The sequence below is a fragment of the Cottoperca gobio genome, chromosome 2, assembly GCF_900634415.1.
Source record: "Cottoperca gobio chromosome 2, fCotGob3.1, whole genome shotgun sequence".
Taxonomy (NCBI): domain Eukaryota; kingdom Metazoa; phylum Chordata; class Actinopteri; order Perciformes; family Bovichtidae; genus Cottoperca; species Cottoperca gobio.
In genome coordinates, this window is record NC_041356.1 from 8749145 (window position 1) to 8768981 (window position 19837).

The 19837-nt window shown below is 42.1% G+C and overlaps 2 protein-coding genes across 4 annotated transcripts in view; one reads left to right on the forward strand and one right to left on the reverse strand.

Moving 5' to 3' along the window:
- slitrk5 (SLIT and NTRK like family member 5) overlaps window positions 1-19837 on the reverse strand; it is a 427390-nt gene that overhangs the window by 93435 nt on the left and 314118 nt on the right. The window lies entirely within an intron of this gene.
- slitrk6 (SLIT and NTRK-like family, member 6) overlaps window positions 1-19837 on the forward strand; it is a 37542-nt gene that overhangs the window by 12607 nt on the left and 5098 nt on the right. The window contains exon 1 of one of the 3 annotated variants that reach the window (XM_029446460.1): window positions 10015-10487. The exons of 1 other annotated variant lie outside the window; for it this stretch is intronic. The gene's annotated coding sequence lies outside the window, so the exon portion shown is untranslated. Of the gene's footprint in view, window positions 1-10014; window positions 10488-11187; window positions 11323-19837 lie in introns of those variants that run through there. One more of the 3 variants, XM_029446467.1, reaches the window with a different exon arrangement.

A 19837-nucleotide genomic window follows, 5' to 3' on the forward strand; every position in this document is an offset into this window, starting at 1 on the left:
TTTGGAGAGTGACCTTTAGTTGTTGGAGAGCTTATCTTCTGCTTTTAAAGCACCCTACACCCCTGAACTAATCCTTGGATCCACACTGCTACCCTAATCCCCGCTCCCTAAAGTCCTCATTCGCTATGTATTTTCACTCTAATTGTCTTTCAAGGCCCCTTTAAATCTCAAGCATGCTGTGTTTTTTGTTTATGAGTGACTTTACTGATCTGTGGGTGTATGTTTGCATCATCTCATCCGTGTATATCTGGGGCACTAAAAGCTTGGTCCCTGTGTGTGTGTGTGTGTGTGTGTGTGTGTGTGTGTGTGTGTGTGTGTGTGTGTGTGTGTGTGTGTGTGTGTGTGTGCACATGTCTTTATAAGGGACCAGTGACCACACAGCCATCAGGGTGCATTTAGGAGGATTGCCACTGTGTAGGAAGGGATCAGCACCAGAGTCAGAATTGAAGCTGCACAGGCAGAAGCCCAGAATCAGCATTCAGCAGGTTAGTGGGGTGTGTGTGTGTGTGTGTGTGTACGCTTGTGTGTATGTATGCAGCAACCCCAAGGGTAACAGTTCCTGGTCACAGTCTGTGGATGAAAGTAATTGCCAGTGGAGGGCAACCTGCAGCTGAGGCCCAGAGATGGTGTGTGCGCCAGTGTGTGTGTATGTGCATGAAATTCAAGGCTGCTGCTTTTGTCCAGTGAAGCAATACTCCAAACACACTGTGCATTTCTGCTCAGACACATGCCCAAATATGCAGCGTTTGAAGCAAGGGGCAACCTCTAGACGTGCCTTATACCTGCAAATAGCCAGCAGGGGGCGACTATACTGGTTGCAAAGAATAAAGACAGATTGTATTGAACTCTTTGAGAAAATGACCTCACGTTTCACTTTCGCTAGTTTCAAGTCTTCAATGCAGCATGATGTTCATTTTGTAAATATAAAAGCCCAATTAGAGTAAAATAGACGATGTATGCTTTCGGACGTGGTTGCTACACGGTGTTGTCCAGTTTGGGTGCTATGCGTGTTTTCGTCTTAAAACTTTAACCCTTTTACAGTGTGATTTCACTTTATGAAAGTTACAAAGTAACATGTTGGTTCCAAAACCAAAAAAACAAGATGGCGACGGCCAAATTGCCAAACTCGAGGCTTCAAACCATTGTACACAAAGCAATTGGTGACTCTGTCCACTTCTTATATACAGCTTATGGTTTGAAGTGGCTATTAAGGGATACTTTAGTTTTTTAAGTTCTTACTTACGATACAGCCAGTAATGAATGTGGGTGCGTGTGGCAAGTTATTTCAAGTATTGATCTTCCCTTCCAGTGTGCTGCAGCTCTGCAACAGTCTAAGGTGCAATATGTGGTTCACTTTAGCCGGACAGCTGCTGGAGGACAGTTTGACTCTCGCCTCCAAAAGTATTCTGTTCTCTTCAGCAGATCGGGTCAATCTGATAGAGTCGGTGTGGGCGGCCGGCTCACTGTGAGGCCGTTTCAATGGGTGACTTCCTCTCATTCGTGGATGACCTCAAAAGTCACCTGAAATCCCTTTACTCATCTATTGAGGCGTTACCATAAATCTTTCTGACTTAGATTGATGGCTTCCTCGTTATGATATAAGGCCTATATTTATTTTAAGCCTATAAATAAAACAAGTTTGCATTTCTTCACCAGATCTTTACTGTTTGAAGGATGACGAATGCTTTTGAACGGTGGGGGTTGTTTTCTCTGTCTGTTCTGTTGGGTTGCAGGTGAAGCAGGGGTGGAGTCTTGCCTACCAAGCATTAATTGTTGATGTGTGGCACCTGCTCTGAGTGCTTGAGTTTAAAAGCCCCTCCTCCACCCAGCAGCTCGCTCCAGAGTCTCCCCCACACAGTACTTTCTTTTGTTCGGTTGATAAATTCAAAGTTTGGTCAATTCAACTGCGTTTCTTCCTTTTTATCTTTTTCTTTTTTACTTTGAGTACATACTGCAGCTGCCCTTACAAAGTATGTACAGTTGCATGCAGTGTGAATGCAATCGGGACATGCTACTTCGTCCTACACTACACGGCGTCATGAACTTTGAACCTCCTTAAATTAAATATCTGCTGCGCAAAGGATTGTGGTGTGAAAAGATGCAGTAGGACATCCAGGATTCTTTGGCATTTTGTATTTGACATACTATGATGCTATACTAAATAACCATACTAAATGGTATGGTATTATGGGTATTGGAACGCAGGGGCTGTCAATCATCCAAAGTGCACTGGGATAGGCAACATTAAACCGGACAGAAAAGAAAAAGCAATTAGCTGCTTCTTTTAATCCATAAAGCAGCAAAACTAACTGCAGTTGAATTAAATGACTACATTAAGACTAAGATATTAGTATTATATAACCAGACTCGACACAGATGCATAAGAAATGTATCGCTGTATGTGCTGCAGGCTGCTGGTTTACAGTACTGGCACTTTTCACACTCCTTTTCAAGCACTGCAGGATGTGCATAATGTACAATACATTAATGGATACACACGCCACTACTAATATCCACCATTGTATTGACGCATTACGTGCATATTTTGCATTTTTCAAGCCTGTTTAATGAATAAATGTAACCATACACAGATGAGATGCTGTTTCTTTTGTACATGCCTAATTAATAATTACAAATATATATATATATATTATCCAGGGACAAGATCAACAACAAACAATAATAAACCTAAACAATATTCAGTGTTGAATGTTGTTATGTGAAAGCGCCAGCAGAGGGCCACCAAAACTAACAATTAACAACACACATTCCCTTCAACACTACAAAGGTTTCTTGGGCTTTGTGGCAAACAGTGGAATTGACGTTTCTTCCCTCTAATCTTTTTATGAATTCTCAAGAGAAAAAGTTGATCTTGTTAATTTGTGACAACATATCACATTCCCCCACTTCACCCCCCTGAGCTTTGGATGTTTAAAATGAAAGCAGCCATGGATGTCCTGCGTATAAATGTTACAGTAGGCCCACAAATTGGCAATGCACCTGCATGAAAAATATTCTGCATAAAGGTGTTTATACATGTGTGTTTCAGGCAATTAATGCAACACTACAAGTTCACGTCTGTCCACTGCTGAGACTACTGAACCACACTGGCCACCAATTACACAATGACCCAAGCATGTGGCTCATTCAAAATATAGGACAGGACAGCGTAGGAGCCGACATGCAGAGTGACAGACACCGCGAGCGAAATAAAACAGAAATCAGAGAGCAATAGACCGAAGGACCATGTGGCAGAGGGCTCGCACCCCGAGGCCCTTCCGATCTCTATTAAAAAGCCACTTCATCAGCGGAACAAGCTGTCCTCTTTCACCAGAATATACGTCAGTCGCACTCACATGTCAGGATGGGCTAGTCATTCGCTGTGTTTCCTGGAAGTGGCTCATAAATCAACAATTAATAAAGGAAGGCTCAAAAGAAGAGGCGGCTCGTAGCTTGATTGCAATGTTAGGTTTTAATTAAAAGCGGCCCCACGTGAACAATAAGCAGGATATTGCCCAGGTAGTCATCTTTTGTGGCGGTTTGCAGAATGGGTGTGGCACAGGATGTGGGGTCTCACATGTGGATGACTAGAGCGGTGTCGAATGAACATCTCTGGAGAGCCGACAGGTGTTCATAGGGTGGAAAATCACAAGGGCAACGTTATCAGGAGCGTTCATATAGCATTTGTGACTCACGCGGGACAGGTGAAAGAGGCATGATGCTGAGGGGAAGGGCACTGTATGACGAATGGGATTGGATTGCTAATAAGAGTTTGGCTCAATAATAGATCAATAGGGTTCAGGCATCATGAGTAATGCGTGTGCAACATAAGTTAGCTTTACTTCAACTCAAGGACAAAGGGCTTCCATGCACAGTGTGTTTTATGTGGAGGGTTTACTTTAGTTGATGAACAGGTCGAATAGTCGGACGCCAGGTTATGCTGGCATTGATCAGAGGTTAGCATTAATCAAAGGTCGAAGTGATGAAAAGCTCACAAAAATACATTAGATTTGGAGTAATTTCATTTGCTGAGTCTTCATGTAGGGAAATAATGTGTCTCTGCGGCTGTAATTCAGAAGATCTGCTCATTTTTTCCCTCACAATTATTGTAATTTGCAGTCACAGCAGCAGATATTGAAACAAGAACTTGCATCATAGATCATAGAATCAAAATATGTGGATAAGAAATATATTTTGATATATTTAATGCATGAGTTTGAAGGTTGTTCATTGTCTAATCTTAATTGCCTGGTTATTTTTCGCATCAAATAAGGAACTTGTGATATATTGTGTTTTTAAGGTTTCTTAAGTGTTTGGAGCTTACAAGTATGTTGAACTGCATTTCCCTTGTGCCCTTGCGAGACACAACACAGGTATGCTCAATTAGTTTCCATTATAAGGGGCTGGATTGCGACATGGCAAACCTTTGTCTCGATGAAAGTGTGTGATTGAATGCTTGCGATGGACGTTCTGCTCCTTTGGTCTTGAGTGTGGAGATTTTCTCAAAGTGTGTATGTTGTGTGTAACAAGTGTTGGCTTCAAATGTAGTACTACCTATATGAACTCAGGCAGCACTTGTGTTTTTCCTGTCCTTTCCTGTCAGATCGTTGTACTCGACCGACATGGTAGCCATTGGCACCGGTTTTCTTACACTCTGTCATACACTTGAAGTGTGTCGCCCTGAGGGGAATGGGATCAAAACTGACACCTGCTATGTTCCCCGTCCTCCAGTGCCTTTGCATCTGGCTGCCATGCTTTCACCTTTGACCTCTTGTCACAATAACAGTGTAAAAATGAAATTGGAAAAAGAAATCACCACCCATACTCTGAGAACTAAGCTCTGCCACAATGAATGAGTCAAACTGTCTAAAAGTGGTTGCTGAGCATTCTTGAAATGTGTAACATTTTTAAAGAACTTGAATTACAACAGTGAAACTCCCGTGCTATGGTTCCAAGCCAACAGTGACATTTAACATAACACTATGCAATACAGGAGGAATGTGCTTTAAAACAATAAATTAAAAAAAAGCATGAACAAAGATGGTAAAACTAAACAAGTTGCTCATTCTTGTTTATGCTCGGAGCACTTAAGGTCAAATAGCTTCTTTGTTGTTAGCCGCAAAAAAGAAATTCTAACAAGTACAGTATCTCATTACAACCCATAAATCATTGGAAACAAGGTGAGGTAGAAGGTAGTAAACAAACCTCCCGTGTCACTGGAGGTTAAAGAAAAGCATGTTGAAGCACGAGTTATGTTTTCAGTCAAAAACACAGGCTGCATAGGCTGCATAACCCTTCGTGTCTCATCACGCCACGACAATAGACATGGACAAACATAAATCCCATCTCTGTATTTTGTATTTAGCTTTAAATTAAGGATTTCGGCCATGAACCATTGAACTCAATGAATATGCTACATTGCTTTAAAGGGCACTTACTGTGTCTGTTGCATTTGGCCTACTCCTAAATGCATAACACCACAAGGACAGGTTCAACTGCCAGAGCGTGACGATCAAACATCCTACGAGCCTGGACCTGAGGGAAATGAGCGTGCTACCGACGTCTCATACGTGTTTGTCAAAAAGGCAGGGTTTGAAACTCTGTCAACGTGAAGTTGTTGTGCAAAGAAAGGGCAAACGCAGCTTATGTCAGAAGATGTAAGAGTTAGCATGTGTAAACGTCAAACAAGATGCACATGTCTTAGGACTGACAGCTATTACTATTAAAGTACTGAATGTAAATGTCATGCAAGTTGTTTGTCCTATGTGACCCTGTGCTGCCGTATTACTTTCCTTTCCTTATCCGACATGTCCAACCACAACCTGTTGCATCATGCCAACAATAGCTGAGTGATACGTGACGAGTAGCATTATCAAAAGTATGAAGACTGACCTCGTTTAAGTGACTCAACCATCAAGCTCCACTGGGGGGGGGGGGGGGGGGGGGGGAAGTGACACTTTAAATGCCAGGAAACAGTTTCTCAATGACGGTTTTTCTCTCCGCTGCCAGTCCAGGCTCACGCTCTTACGTCAACATCAATCTTTGCCGTGTGGAGTTATTGCAGGGTTAATTTTGCACCCTAAAAATCGCACCAGAACAGCATTTGTGAGAATCAAAGGCCGGACCACAAGGACCCTTTGGGAAGTTACAGGGCAATTAGTCGAGCTAAAGGAACAGTCATGCTAACTACAAAGGCACTTGGGCCAACCAGAGGAGCACTTGTGGAGTAACTGGTCTGACAAGAGGAGCCCTCTGGGGCACTTAATTGCCCCTCTAGGGAACATTGAAACATGGAAGTGTGCCATTAGAACACAGGCATACGTACCTTTAAAAAATCTTTAAAAACAAGACTCTTCAGCGCTCAGCACACCACTGACTCAGTCTAGGAGCTATACTGTACATGTCACATGTGGAATATATTCGGTAATCATCACTGTTATGAAAGGATGGAGATTGTCCTAAATTACATTTTAGGGTTCCTCTTACAGTGGTGGGATATAAATGAAGTGTGTGCCCTGATGTACAATACATCTGGTCTTGGTTTTGAACGCTGACAAATAAAAGTGTTTGTTGACCTTAATCCACATAGTCCACTTCACTTGCATGGCCGCTTTTTTCACGATTTGAGGTGAACAGCGTAAAAGACTTGATGGGATTCTAAAGTTTGGGGTTTGAAGGCTTGTTTCTGGTGGGTCTCCTTTTTTTTGACAGGAGAAGCAGCGACGAGAAAGACTAAATTTACACACTCTGGATCCTGGCAAGAATCCCTGATGCAGAGCATGTGAGACATCTCAGACTGCAGCACACAAATTGTGTAGCCTAGGACTGTGGGTGGGCTAGCTCCTTGGGCCACAACACACACACACACACACACACAAAAGCAAGAAGACCTTCCATTATTTGGGAAAAGATTCTCATTGCAGCAGAAGCAGAAGTTGCCCTGTCTTTCGAATGTCGTCACGCAGCAGTGTTTTAGTCCTGTGGCTTCTTTGGTACCACGCTATTTCCGTGAAGATGAGTGACAGTGACATTAGGAGTCCTAAAAGTAGGAGCGGAGAGGATATGGCCCTGAATGGGTTGCGAAATCTGGAGACCTCGCGGTCCAAACAACGCCAAGAACGCATCTACAGTTACTAAAACGCAGCAGAGAACACGACCTTGACTGAGGGGAAAAAACCAGACAAACAGCTGTGGAATACATTGATTATAATTGTGCATATTGTTACGGAGCCATTATGCAAAATATTATGCAAAGAAACCTCTGTTTAGTGAAGGAACGTTCTTCAGACGACACTGAACTTTCAGAAAGCACAAGAGTTGCCTAAGAAAGCTGTGCCTCGAGAGCTCTTAAATTATGCATAAGAGCAGTAGTAACTAAGAAACGAACAAAACCAAACACTCACTATAGAACAGAATATGGATAATCTTGTTGCAAATTGACTACTTTCCAAATAACACATATTTAGCGTTCAACCACACATTCACTTCCAAATGCAATGTGACTAATGCTGCCCTGCCCTTGTGTATCTCCGGGCTCTCTTTCAGCTCAAACACTTATATCTGCTGCTTTATCAGACGTGTGGGAGGCATGTGATTAGGTTGATACAATAGCCGCTGTGTCCCTTTTCAATAAATGGAGATAACAGAGAGGTAACATCGCACTCATTACCGACGGCACACCGGGGGGAAAGACGTGGCATCCAATTGCGGATGCCATTAAGTATATGACGATTATACTGAAAATAGGACGGATGTGATTGAACAGTTGCCAACAGATGCTTCCTTTTGTGAGCGTCACACCCTACTTCTTCGTTTGTGTTTAGTTCTAACGATTAGTTTCAGTGTACGAAATGTTAAACATGCATTGAAGCCCGGGGCACTTGACTGTGTATCTTAAAGCCTTGGAAGTCTAACAAACACAAAAAAAAGAAAAAACCTAGCTCTCATAAATATAATTAACTCCGCTTCACCATCAGTGTTGACAGCCTTACCTCGAACTACTGTACAACTAATTGCTTTCAATACGCTGCTGCTTGAGTTGCTGCTATGCGAACGCTGCAAGATTATGTAATGTGGCAAAGGGAAACTCTGGAAAAACTACGACCCAGTTGTCACACTATGAATTCAGCAGTGCCTGAGCAACAACGAGAAACGACATACACTATATACAGCTGCAGTAAATAGCAGCCATTTGCATCAACATCCTCAGCAGTCTCAGAAAAAGACGACAGCAGCATTTATTCTCATAATTGTATGAATCAATGTACATTTTTTTTCCAACTATTTTGTTTGCTCTCTGTCTGTTCAGTGGTCTGCAATTGAGCTACAGTCAGAATTGTGTAATACAGAACTTCCACTGAAATCGAACAAGGCACGTATACTGTAGACGCGTTTATTTATATCACACATTTCAGTAACAAGGCGATTTAACGCGCTTCACGAGCACCAAACAAACACATTAAAGAGCCAAGAGAAGTGGAAATGAAAACGAGCTCAAATCGAATAAGACAGGTATGAAATAGACAAATAAAAGGTATATTGCAGTGTAAGAAATTAATAATTATATAATAAAAGGCATGCTTTAAAAGAGAGTTGCAGTTTCCTGCGAGTTTGTTCCAGATATATGGAGCATAAAAACTGAACGCTGCCTCTTCATGTTTAATTTTGCCTCTGGGGCCATTTATTTTACCCGACAAGGTTTTGCATAAAGCTTTGTGTCTATTGTTTTCCCATCTGCACATCGGTAGAGCTAATATGTAATTTGATTAGGAACAAAAAGCACTTCATTCCGTGATCAAACAACAGGTCAATAAAAAAAAAGACATCAATATTTGAGACGAAGGCTCCATCAACACCCACTTTGATCCTAGTCCCAGTCCACAGAGCCAAATGCAATACAGATATGCATCTTATTCCTCGATCCTCAGACTACCTCCTTTTGAGAAGATATATCTGGGTTGGGGTCACTGGTGAGGACGTGCACCACTCCGATGTTCCAGATGAGGGGTACATATACACTAATAATGTGACAAAACCACTTAGCTTGGAGACGCATAAAACCGCACCGCGAGGGATACTTCCCTGGCCCATCTGGAAGTGATACGCTCCAGGGAATCATAGCTGAGGTTTAGTTGCAGATGAATCAGCTACTATCTCATATTTTGAAATATCAAATTGGCTTTTATGGCTATAATATTGCCATACTTTATTCGTTCCTGCGCTATAGAAAGGTGAGAGGTCAGACTGAGCTACAACTCAGCTGCAACTGTGTGCACTCTAGTTGTCTCATTCAAGGACATACACCAGCTTGAACTCAAGTTCGCTGCATGATGGAAGGTATGCAATGATCAACTGTGCTTATCCCTCACTAAAACAAGTACAAATAAAGTGCCTTACTTTCTCTCTTATGAGGACTGACTGTTTCACATGTGTTGTGAATGGTTTAAGAGAGTATTTATTGGCCTATTGGATCATTAATCTGTGTTTCGGGTGCATTTGTTTCATCTTTTGGGCATGGTGCTGCAGCTAGGCTATTTAAAGCCCATCAATGCAAGTTTTCTTTTCCCTTGGTATTGTAAGAACCTCCAAGAGGAGGAGCTCTGTGTAACTGCTACAGAGCTGTCCCAGCTGAATCAAAAATAACCAGGAAATCCCGGAAGTTGAGCGATCGTCCCTTCTAATTAAAATGTGTGGCTGGAAAGAAATTAAACACAGCACAGTTACAGCATGCTCGTTTATTATAATAAAATATTGACTTAAATGGGTAGAATGTGAGTGTTGAGCTTTTATAATTTCTTATACATGTGAGGGAAATTATGTGAAAGAGATCAACAAATCAATAAATTCAGTGCAGCTCATGTCAGTTTAGCTCGAGGCTTTTATTGTGAAATGCACTGCCAGAAATCCCTCTATCTGTTGTGCCTGCTTTGACGCAGCTTCCCGTGTATGTAGTCCTCCTCTACAGCATGCAAATTACGGAGCAACTCCAATATATCGCAGATTGGTTAACTACACAGAGCGCGCGGCGCGGCGCCAGAGCTGGACACTGTGCGCGCATTCCTCATTCAGAGTGCACTGTAAAAGAAGAACCAATATCCTCTTTTTAATTACACCACTGTGTTGTTCTCGTGGCTCAAACCCGCAACTTAAATCGTAATTAATTCTGAGGAGGCTTTGGGAGCAGGACGACACTCAATCATCCCGGGACCGGAGTGAAACCTCAACGCGCAAGGGAATAATTAGTAGCCCGTGTGTGACAGCGTTGACAGACTCGAGAAAAGACTGTGGAGCAGAGAGGACAAGTGGGGACTGACTGAGCCTGCGAAGTTTCTCCGTGTGTGTGTGTGTGTGTATAGCTGTTCTTGAGGAGCGGAGAGAAAGTGTTGTGGAGGGTAGCTCCTCTCCAATGCGTCGGTTCCCCGTACACTGATGGACTGAGCACGGTGACATTTGGAATAGCCTTCCCCTGTTTTCATCAGTTTTAGACGGTAAGCACGAAGCACAGTCACTTCTGATATATATCTGTATACATCTAAAAGGTTGAACTGAATATGCTCTATTACTTACTTTCTTTATTTGTTTATTTTTTACCGGGTGGGCTTTATGGAAGGTGTCATTCTGCTGTATTATGGAATAGCTTAGGTAGGAAGGAATCCAGGTGTCCATTATGGGCGGGTTCCAACTAGTTAAGCAGCAGTGGACCCCTCCAGTTTCCTGTGAAATATACTTCTGTACATAAAGCATGTATGATACAAGTTATGTATCACCATCCTGCTTTTACTAGGAGAGAAAGCCCTGTAAAAAGTGGCTGGACTTGACAGAAGGAGACCAGTGAGTTTCCCTGAGGGGGCTCCATTACCTCCAGCGCACCTGGCTATTTGCCACACGCAGTTACTGTATCCTACGGCGCTGTGCAGGCTTATGTTAATCAAGACTGGTGCTGTGCCTATACACTGCATTTAATCACATACCTACCAAAAATACCTGAAAGTGGATCTATTGTTTGAGCTTGAACCCACATTCAGCGGTTCCTCCTTTTTGTGGCGTATGAATATTTATCATTTCTTGTCACAGGTGTTTAATATGAACTGCATCACGACTTCTAACAGCCAATCAGAGAGGAGAGTCTCCGTGTTATCAGAGGCATATTGTGTCTGTTCATGTCATTTCAAATCATTAAGGGGACTTCAAACAGTATGCATTAATCTCTGGACCTAACCGTAAATCACGACGGATTAAATCATTCTTGACTATATTTAAAGCTAATTTAATCTGTTTGCACTTTGTCCTGCTGGACTGAATTTTTTTTCTTCTTCATGTGAGGTGAGGTTACCGTCCTATTTAAGTTAATGAAGGGAATAAGTATCTAATTAGCTTTAAGTTCTGAATTGCATAATTGAGTTTGAGTCCCAATTTCTTGCTTGGATGAATCACTGGTTAATAATATAATATCTTAGTTATAAGCGCTCCATAGCATAAATGTATGGGCTGCTTAAACATAATGTGTTTAAATTGCACAAGATTAATTATTAATGGATGGTTTGTGGAGATGCATGTGGGCCATTCTAACAAATTATGCAAAAAGGATGATTCACACAGGGTTTGCTGCTTTGTTCATGTTATTGCTTTCTCCCAATAATCCTTTAGTAACACTAGTTCTGAGTATTTGTGTTGTAATGTGCGAAACAGCCAAACAAAGTGAGTCTGACCAGAGAGAGGAGTCTGCAGTTATGAGAGCCTCAGCTGCGGGGCACAACCGCAAAGGAGTCATTGTGAAACTTTATTAAAGCACACTACTTTCAGACACGGAGAGAGAGAGAGATATTGGAGAGAATATGCCTCTCCGTGACACGGTGAAAGGAGGCAGCGTGAGCCCACAGAATATTGAATCAGTCAAAAAATAGGGCTGGAAGAAGGGGCAAGGGAGTTGAACTATCTCTTGCCTCTTGAGTGGGCGGATGTCATAATTATCATTTCTCCAGGATTGCGGTGAGGGCCGCGGGCGATGGCAGAATCTCTGCAGATATGTGGGTGTAGTGGTGGTGGTGTCGACCCTGTAGGGCAAGCCACATCACTTCCAATACAGAAAAGAAAGGGACAAGTCCCAGCATAATTGGTGCCTGGGAACACTGCAGGGCGCTCGGGGAACTTGATAGACGGTCAGAGCTCGTACGCGTTCATAAACAATGCTAGGGACGTGCATGAGCACAAACACACACTGGCACACATGCACGCTAAGGCAATAGAGTGCAGGGGGCTCTAATCTGCTATCCCATGTCAGGCTGAAATGAAAGAACCCCTAGCTGGACGCAACAAGTCTCGCTATCTTGCATTCGCAGTCTCAGTCCCCCTTCTCATTCTCTGTTACAGCCCCCAAGCAAAAGCAATCCTGACTTTAAGTAGTAGTGGACGCATGGAACTGTTGGTTGGTGACCTCCCAAGGATGAAAGGGGGGGGGAGTGGGGGGGGGGGGGAAGAGATGCCTGTCCTGTGCTGCTAAACCAGGTCGTTGGTATTATCTGCTTCATTCTATGCAGTAAGGTGTGGCTAGTGTAAATTAAATTAAATTAGCAGCTTGCACTCCCTGCAAAACGCTTCCTGTGTCATTTTCAGACGAGGTATTCGGTATTCTTAGAACTAGCCTTTGCTTGCTAGTGTACAGCTGTTGTCCGAGAGTGTGTTATCTGAAATACCTGGAAGGAAATAGTCTGTTTCACTAAAATCCCGTCTTGCAATAAACCTCTCTGACATTATATAGGAGGTGGGAGCTTCAGGCCCGTGTGTCTCTTATTGGAGTCTGGCAAGTCGAATAGTCCTTGAAGGGCTCCAGACTAGATTTCTCCACTAGGAGCACTGCGGCTCCTTACTTAGAAATGTGAAGAGCCTCAGTCCAAGCGTAGGAACAGCACTTAAAAACCGTTTCAACACAACATATTACTCAGAGTGACATTTTAGAGAAATAATGCACAATGCAACAATGTTTTCTTGTCTCCCTGAAAACAGACACACGTCAGGTGCTCAGCCTGCCCGTCTATCTTGTGGAATGTGTTATAAATATTGGAAAAGTAGCACATACAATATGATGGGCTGTTGTAAGCGTTCTGGTGAATTGCTCAGTGAGCAGATTTATTTAGGGCAATAAACAGCCTTTGTTTGCAATGCAACACTCCCTTCTGTTGCATCAACGTCACGTGCGTGCACACATTTCTTACGCCAGATATGTGGTACAGTATGTGCTGTGTTGTCTGTAAATGCCTTTTTTTAATCTTCCAGTTTCTGTTGTTATTATAAGCAGGTGCACGGGCAGTAATCCATCCCAAATGCAAATAGGGTGTTGAGAAGGTTTTATGATTTAACTTTGAAGCTTTTGTTCTTCCAACAGGTTTGGGCTCCTGGAGCTTTACAATGCTGTCCAGTTCCTCTCACTGCCCGCTGTGGCATTCCAGCTTAATTGGCCGTGAAAGGTCTTGTTCAGGAGGACGGTGCAGGTCAGCTCAAGTCTCTGTAGTTGTTAAGTTGTCAGACACTCAATTAACTCTTTAAAAAAAGAAAACAGGTCAGAAAAACAAGTTAACTTTTATTAAATCTGAGCTAAAGTTGTTGCTTAACATGTGATCTAATATATTATTTAAAGCTTCTCTAGACTCGTTTTTTAAACCCTAAAACCCAAACTGGGACTGCAATACAAAGCAACACCCCCCCCCCCCCCCACACAACTGAGATTCCCTAGGTTTGTTCTGAAACTCACACGTCAAAGCTGTCTTTTTAACATCAGAGATCAAACTTCACAGTGAAGGTTCCAAGTTTCTTTTTTCTTTTTATCTCTCGCTCCGTGCATTTTGGCAAACCCTAAGCAAACACCCTCTTATAAACAAGTGCACCTACAATGAACTGCATATGGATTATGCACTGAGTATGGATTTCATGCACTATCTTGCATACAGACTTGCACAGACTTGGCATCTATCAATCTTTCCATCTTCTAACCAGATTATCCTGTTGTGGGGCGCAGAGATCAGATATGTTTAAATCCTCTGTGATAAACATTTTCAACCCAGAAGCTCCGTCTCTGTCTGATACTGGCAGTTCCAACAAGTCTGGTTTCTTTTTCCCATTAGTCGTAGACCGAATTTCCTTCAGGCATGTGCATCAGTCTGCTGAGGGTGTCAAACGGGTGGACGTACTTGCGCTGCATCATTAAGCAACTTAAACTCATCCCAGTATGTCACACGCCTGAATTATAGAAGTGTCTACTGAATGAAGAGGGCAGAGAATGACAAAGAATCCGAATCGGGGAGTACACGATCCAAGTAAAACTAAAAAAAGTGCATGTTTCCCAAACAGTAAGAGATAGTCTGGGACTTTGTGCTAATCTTCTCTCCTGTTATTACTTTTTCTTCCCTGGAATACCTGAGGGACTCTCAGATATGTTTTTGCTAGGTTAACTGAAAGCTAATCCAAAGGCCTTAAAGCCAGGGCAGCATTCTTTTGTGTATTTATTTGTTATTCTATTCATTCCGTTCATGTATGGGCTCAGCATACTGAAATATATCAACTCTATTACAGGATCACTTGCAGCGGTAATAGTCAAGACGATGACACTTTAATTATCAATTAAATACAAAACACAAGTTTTGAATATGTATTTATTATAGTAGGCTCTTTGATTTATGGTCATGAACGCATTCAGCTGGTGCTAATAACTACATCCACTTCCAGATGTGACTGTAAAAACAAGCTTATGACTTTATAGTAATCTGCCCAATTAGTAAAGTCAGCAGGTTTCTGTTAAAAAAATAAGCATACCGTGTATTACAACTCAAACCGGTTATACGCCTGCCAATTAAGGACGCCACAGACATGCATGTACACGCATACATAACACACATTGTACTCGAGTCTAAGTACAAATACTTCTGTCCAGTTAAGCTAATGTTTTATAGAGCACAGATGTCATTTTTCTTTCTTAGCTAGTTCAAAAAAAAAAGAAATGGAGGATTAAAGTCTGTTCACATGCACAACACAAAGCACAGTTATTCTGGGTGGTGCTGTGTTGGGTGGTGCTGTGTATCCTCTGTAAGCAGGTGTGTCTACCTATAATGCGTGGCTCCTTTGAGTCTGAACAATCTATGAAGTGAATCATAACACTATCATTACCGTTACCCTGACACATTGTTACTGAAGGCGGGTACTTGCCAATATGTCTGACTGACTAATTAACTCAACTGTACACATTTATTCATTAGTACCAAAATGATCGTGCGGTGCAACAATCCAGATGAAAAAAATGTACCCGAGTGTATCCCTTCACATATTTGCTTTGCTTGTGACGTGCCAGATTTTCCAGTCACAGCTGCCTCCGGATTGAGTATTCTGAATGAATTTATCTACAATTTACAAGTCCTGCTGGACACTGGTTAGTCACTTCTGAATACAATGCGTAAACCTTTTTAGAGGGACAATAATGTACACAGAAAAAAAAATCTACATCTGTTTGGTGCAGATGTCTCTCCTTACAAAATGCACCTTGATGCTGGTGTAATCTGCCTGCTCATTTCTGGAGAACTAATTACTGCGCATTAGTTAAACAGACCATTTGAAATGCAAGCCTGCTAAATCACGCTTGCCAGGGGAGCAGAGCCACCCCCCCCCCCCCCCCCCATCCCCGTGCAGTCTTTGTGCTTCTATTATTAGTTCTATCATGCATATGTTCGCTAACAGAAATTAAGGCCCACGAGCAGGGAACGGTAAGAGAAGAGGATATTCGGTAAACAAGGTAGGCGAGGGAGTGAAAGTGTTTTTGTACCTTGCTTATCTTAGATGTGCGAGGTTCAAAGCAGTACAGTATATGAGGCTCCTGCTGCCATATGATCAGCTGTCAGAACTGCTGCATGATGCGAGAAAGCACACAGCTGATGTAGCTTATTTTTTTACCGGGCCACTGATGATACGTCTCAAGATGCAAACCTTGTGGCAGCCGTCGGCACACGAGCATGATCCTCGCTTCCCTGGCCACCGAGGCAGTGTGCTTACAGCACTGCCAAGAGGATCTTTGTTTCTGCATGGTGGAGCAGCTGGTGGAGAAGCCAGGGGTTGCTACAGCCTAACTCCTTTCCAGGTGGAGAATGTGGGGTTGATTTCATAGTTTGATCCGCTTGATGTAATACTCAGTTGCCTGGAGCTGCAGTAATATGTATTGATATTGTGGGTATACTTCAGGAACTTAGGAAAGTTTGCACCATTTGTTACATTTTCCTCCGAGCACCATGGGCTAGAAGCATGCCACCAATGGCGAGCACGGATTGGTACCTTCATCGAGACATAGTTTGGCTCCACTAATGAGTCCAAAAATAACATCCTGTCTAAGAACAATTTACAGCTACTTGGAATTCACCATCATAGTGTTTGATCCCTGTTACGGAGTACAGATTACATTTACATTTTAGACATGTGGATGGCACCAGTATATAATACACTATTTATGTGACAGGGAATCTCAGGCTTCGGGGAATTACAATGGACTCCTTCACACTCCCTGTTGTCAAGCTCCATAAATCACTATCACTGGAGGTAGCCTAGCAATCGGGAGGACTGAGGTCATCAAATTTTTAGACCTAAGGTGGCCATGAAGCCTTTTAAAACGAGTAGAAAACCAAGGAAATTCTGAAAAAGTATCTACAAGATATCCACTCTGTTTTAAAAACCCAAATATGGGGTGACTTTTATCAGTCTTGACGGTAGTTGGGGGAATGGTTCTATCTGTCTGGCGCCACAAGGGATAACAAGCCTTTCATACTTGTACATCAAGTTGCCTCACGCAACAGAAAATGAATTAGGCTCCTGCCTTATGGGCTATTTGTGGCTCCAGCAAGCTTTACTTACTTTGACAGTGACGAGGACAGAACATGACTAAAGCTACGTTCATATTATCTGAGAATAATGTCCTAAACTGTCAAGTGGATAGTGTGCGCGTAAGCACATGGGCCTTTTGCTCTTCAGTAAAGATTGCATGCTCGGTGCGACCCCTGGATTTCCAAATGTATAGCGAATACCAGTGTCTTCCAGAAGTCAAACTGCGTCAAAGTCACAATCTGACCATTCGTATTGAAAACCAAATGGACTGGATGGGAAATGTCGCAAGAAGGAAGATATGTTTGTCAACATAATTGGGATCTTTAGTGAGAATCTTAATGTTGCTTTCCGTAAAACTGTGGCAATACATGGAGCTCGTTTGCTTATTCACAATACAATGCCGGATGGTGCATGTTTTACTCGAGGCTAATTCACCATTTTAAATAAGTCATGAAGTATGGTACAGCATCACGGAGTGGTGAACCTAACTTCCTGCCTTTTTTATGTAGGCGGCTTTAGTGCAGTGTTCGTGAGCGAGACACTAAATCGTTACTGGCTGCAGGACGCCACTGCCTTGTAGCCAAACCTGACCTTCCTGTGAAGGAGGTAAAATACAGAAGAGAAGTCCCTTTAGGCAGCAATAAAGTCTAAAAGTTGAACTTGAACACCACTGCAAGTGATGTGCAGGGTGGTTTAGTGTCCAGCCATTGCATGGGATATTCTGCAGCAGATCTATTGGCTGTTAATATCGTCTTTGCATTGAATAACAGGAGTATATTATGTGCATTGGTAATCAGTGAATACAATGTAAATCTGATCATCTTGATGAGACAGCAGTTTCTTAAAAATCTTATTGCGTATTCTACAGCGCCCGTAGAAAGCCTCCATGTTTGATAAATATTCAATTCAGATTGTTTTTCTTCTCCAATTCCCCTCTGCTGTCTTTCCTTCTTGAGCTCTGTACGTTTTTTTCTTTTCTCGAACTCATCTCATTTGATGTTGGACGATGAGTTGGCTTCACACGTATGCATGAGTGGAGAATTCATAGGGCTTTAGTAGACCTCTAATTGAATTGTCTGAACAGCAAGAGATGCGCATAAAAGAGAGCGCACCATAAGAGTGCTTCATCTCCTGTGCCTGTCACGCTGAGTTCCATGCAACATTGATTACGTGGAAAAATGGATCAGTTAAAGAAGTCTGTTTGAAAGAGGGCATGAGGCTAATGCATTTCCATATCTGCCCTCTGCAGTGTTATCATGCAGCATGCGATAACATCTGGTAATAGTCTAGTTTCATTTTGCATTGTATTACGAGCCACCGGGGTCACAGAGGTGAGTGCCTTGGGTACCGTGACCACCAGCAGACTTCTGAACAAGCAAATACAGGAAAAGGAAATGGACAAAGATATTCATGGATGCCACGTTTTGGATCCGTTTTCTGCATCATATCTCTGTCTCTGTCTTTAATAGGTTTGACAAATTAGATTTCTGTGTTTCATTAGGGTTCACCACATTGTCTTCCATTGATAGACACGGGTAATTGGAGCTCATAGACAATAAGCACCATATTTGGCCTATTATTGGTTCAAGATGGTCACTTGTTAGCTTTGATATCGAACAGGCTTCACAAATGCCTGATCTTTTATCATATTTTCCAAATGTTATGTCATCATCCGTCTACAATATTTCCTCAAAGGATATACACAACATTATAACATAGTCAAATGTGTCTCTTTTCTGTATCTTTATATGAAGATGACGTGAGAGGTTTACTTCCAAAATGCAAAATGGTTTATAGTTAGAGCGTTACCTGAAATACCTAGCACTCATGTGCACAATTTCTAGTTTTCCCAAATGACTTTTATTGAGTTACTTGTCATTTTGAAGGATTTTTCAATGATGGGTCTCCCTGCAGCTGTGTTGCTGTGCAGAGCACTGGATATCCCTTGAGGCGAGAACATGCAACTAATTATTCTGGTGTTTTCTGTCTGAAGATGTTATGATTCCCTGTGGAAATGAGTAAAAGGGATCATTAATTTAAGTTTGTGATATTTATTTAAGTCTGCAGGTAGATTGTTAGTGGTGATATTTATAGAGAGGTATTTATTTATTTCCATTTGGTTCATGTTGTTTCATATTTCTTTGTGTTCTCTGTAATATTTCCCAGTTCCCCAGTTTCTTGGAGCGAGTGTTGTGGCTGAAAAGTTTAGAGTGACCTTGGAGTATATGCCCTAATACATCAAAGATGTTGGAGGTAGTGTTGTCTTGGTTTTCATTAATCATTTTTATTTCATCCAACAGCACAAAAAAATATATCGAGGCCCTTTGAAACTGGCAAAAAAGGTCAAAGAGAAAGGAGTGAAGCTACTTTTTAAGAGACTCCTTCAAATTCAGCGTTTGTCTTTGGTGCCGAGAGCCCCGTTGAGGGGTTTGGTCGTCTCCTAGGACGCCTTCCGCATTGTGTGTGGGGTTGGAAAGACTTTCATCTGAACTAACTGCAGTAATCTGATATATCTTTTAACGTTTGTAGCAAGTATTTCAATTAATATAAAGCGAGGCGCAGAGGTACAATGGATAGATGTACTTTCTGTACGTGTTTAGCCCTGAGTACTTCAATAAACACAGCTCCTGAAATGTACCTTACATCTCATTGATTTTCAATAAGGGGTACATATCTTTGGAGAATTAGCGTTAAGAGAGAGTGAAAGTAGCATGCATAGAAGGATCAGTCAGAGGTTTCAGTCCTTGAAAAACACCTTTCTCCACAGGCTGTATCAGCTGAACTACACTTGCCTCGTCTTGTTAGAGTGAAGCTTTCCAGATACTAATCGGATTTGTTAACAAAAAACAGCTGTGCCTTCCTGCCATCTTTCCATGTTTTATCTCTTTGAAGAATTCTGTAAGTAGATACGGTGAATATATAGCTCTCCTCGATAATGGAAAGACGTCTATACTTCTCCACCAGTCCCCTGAGAGTGATTGAGCCT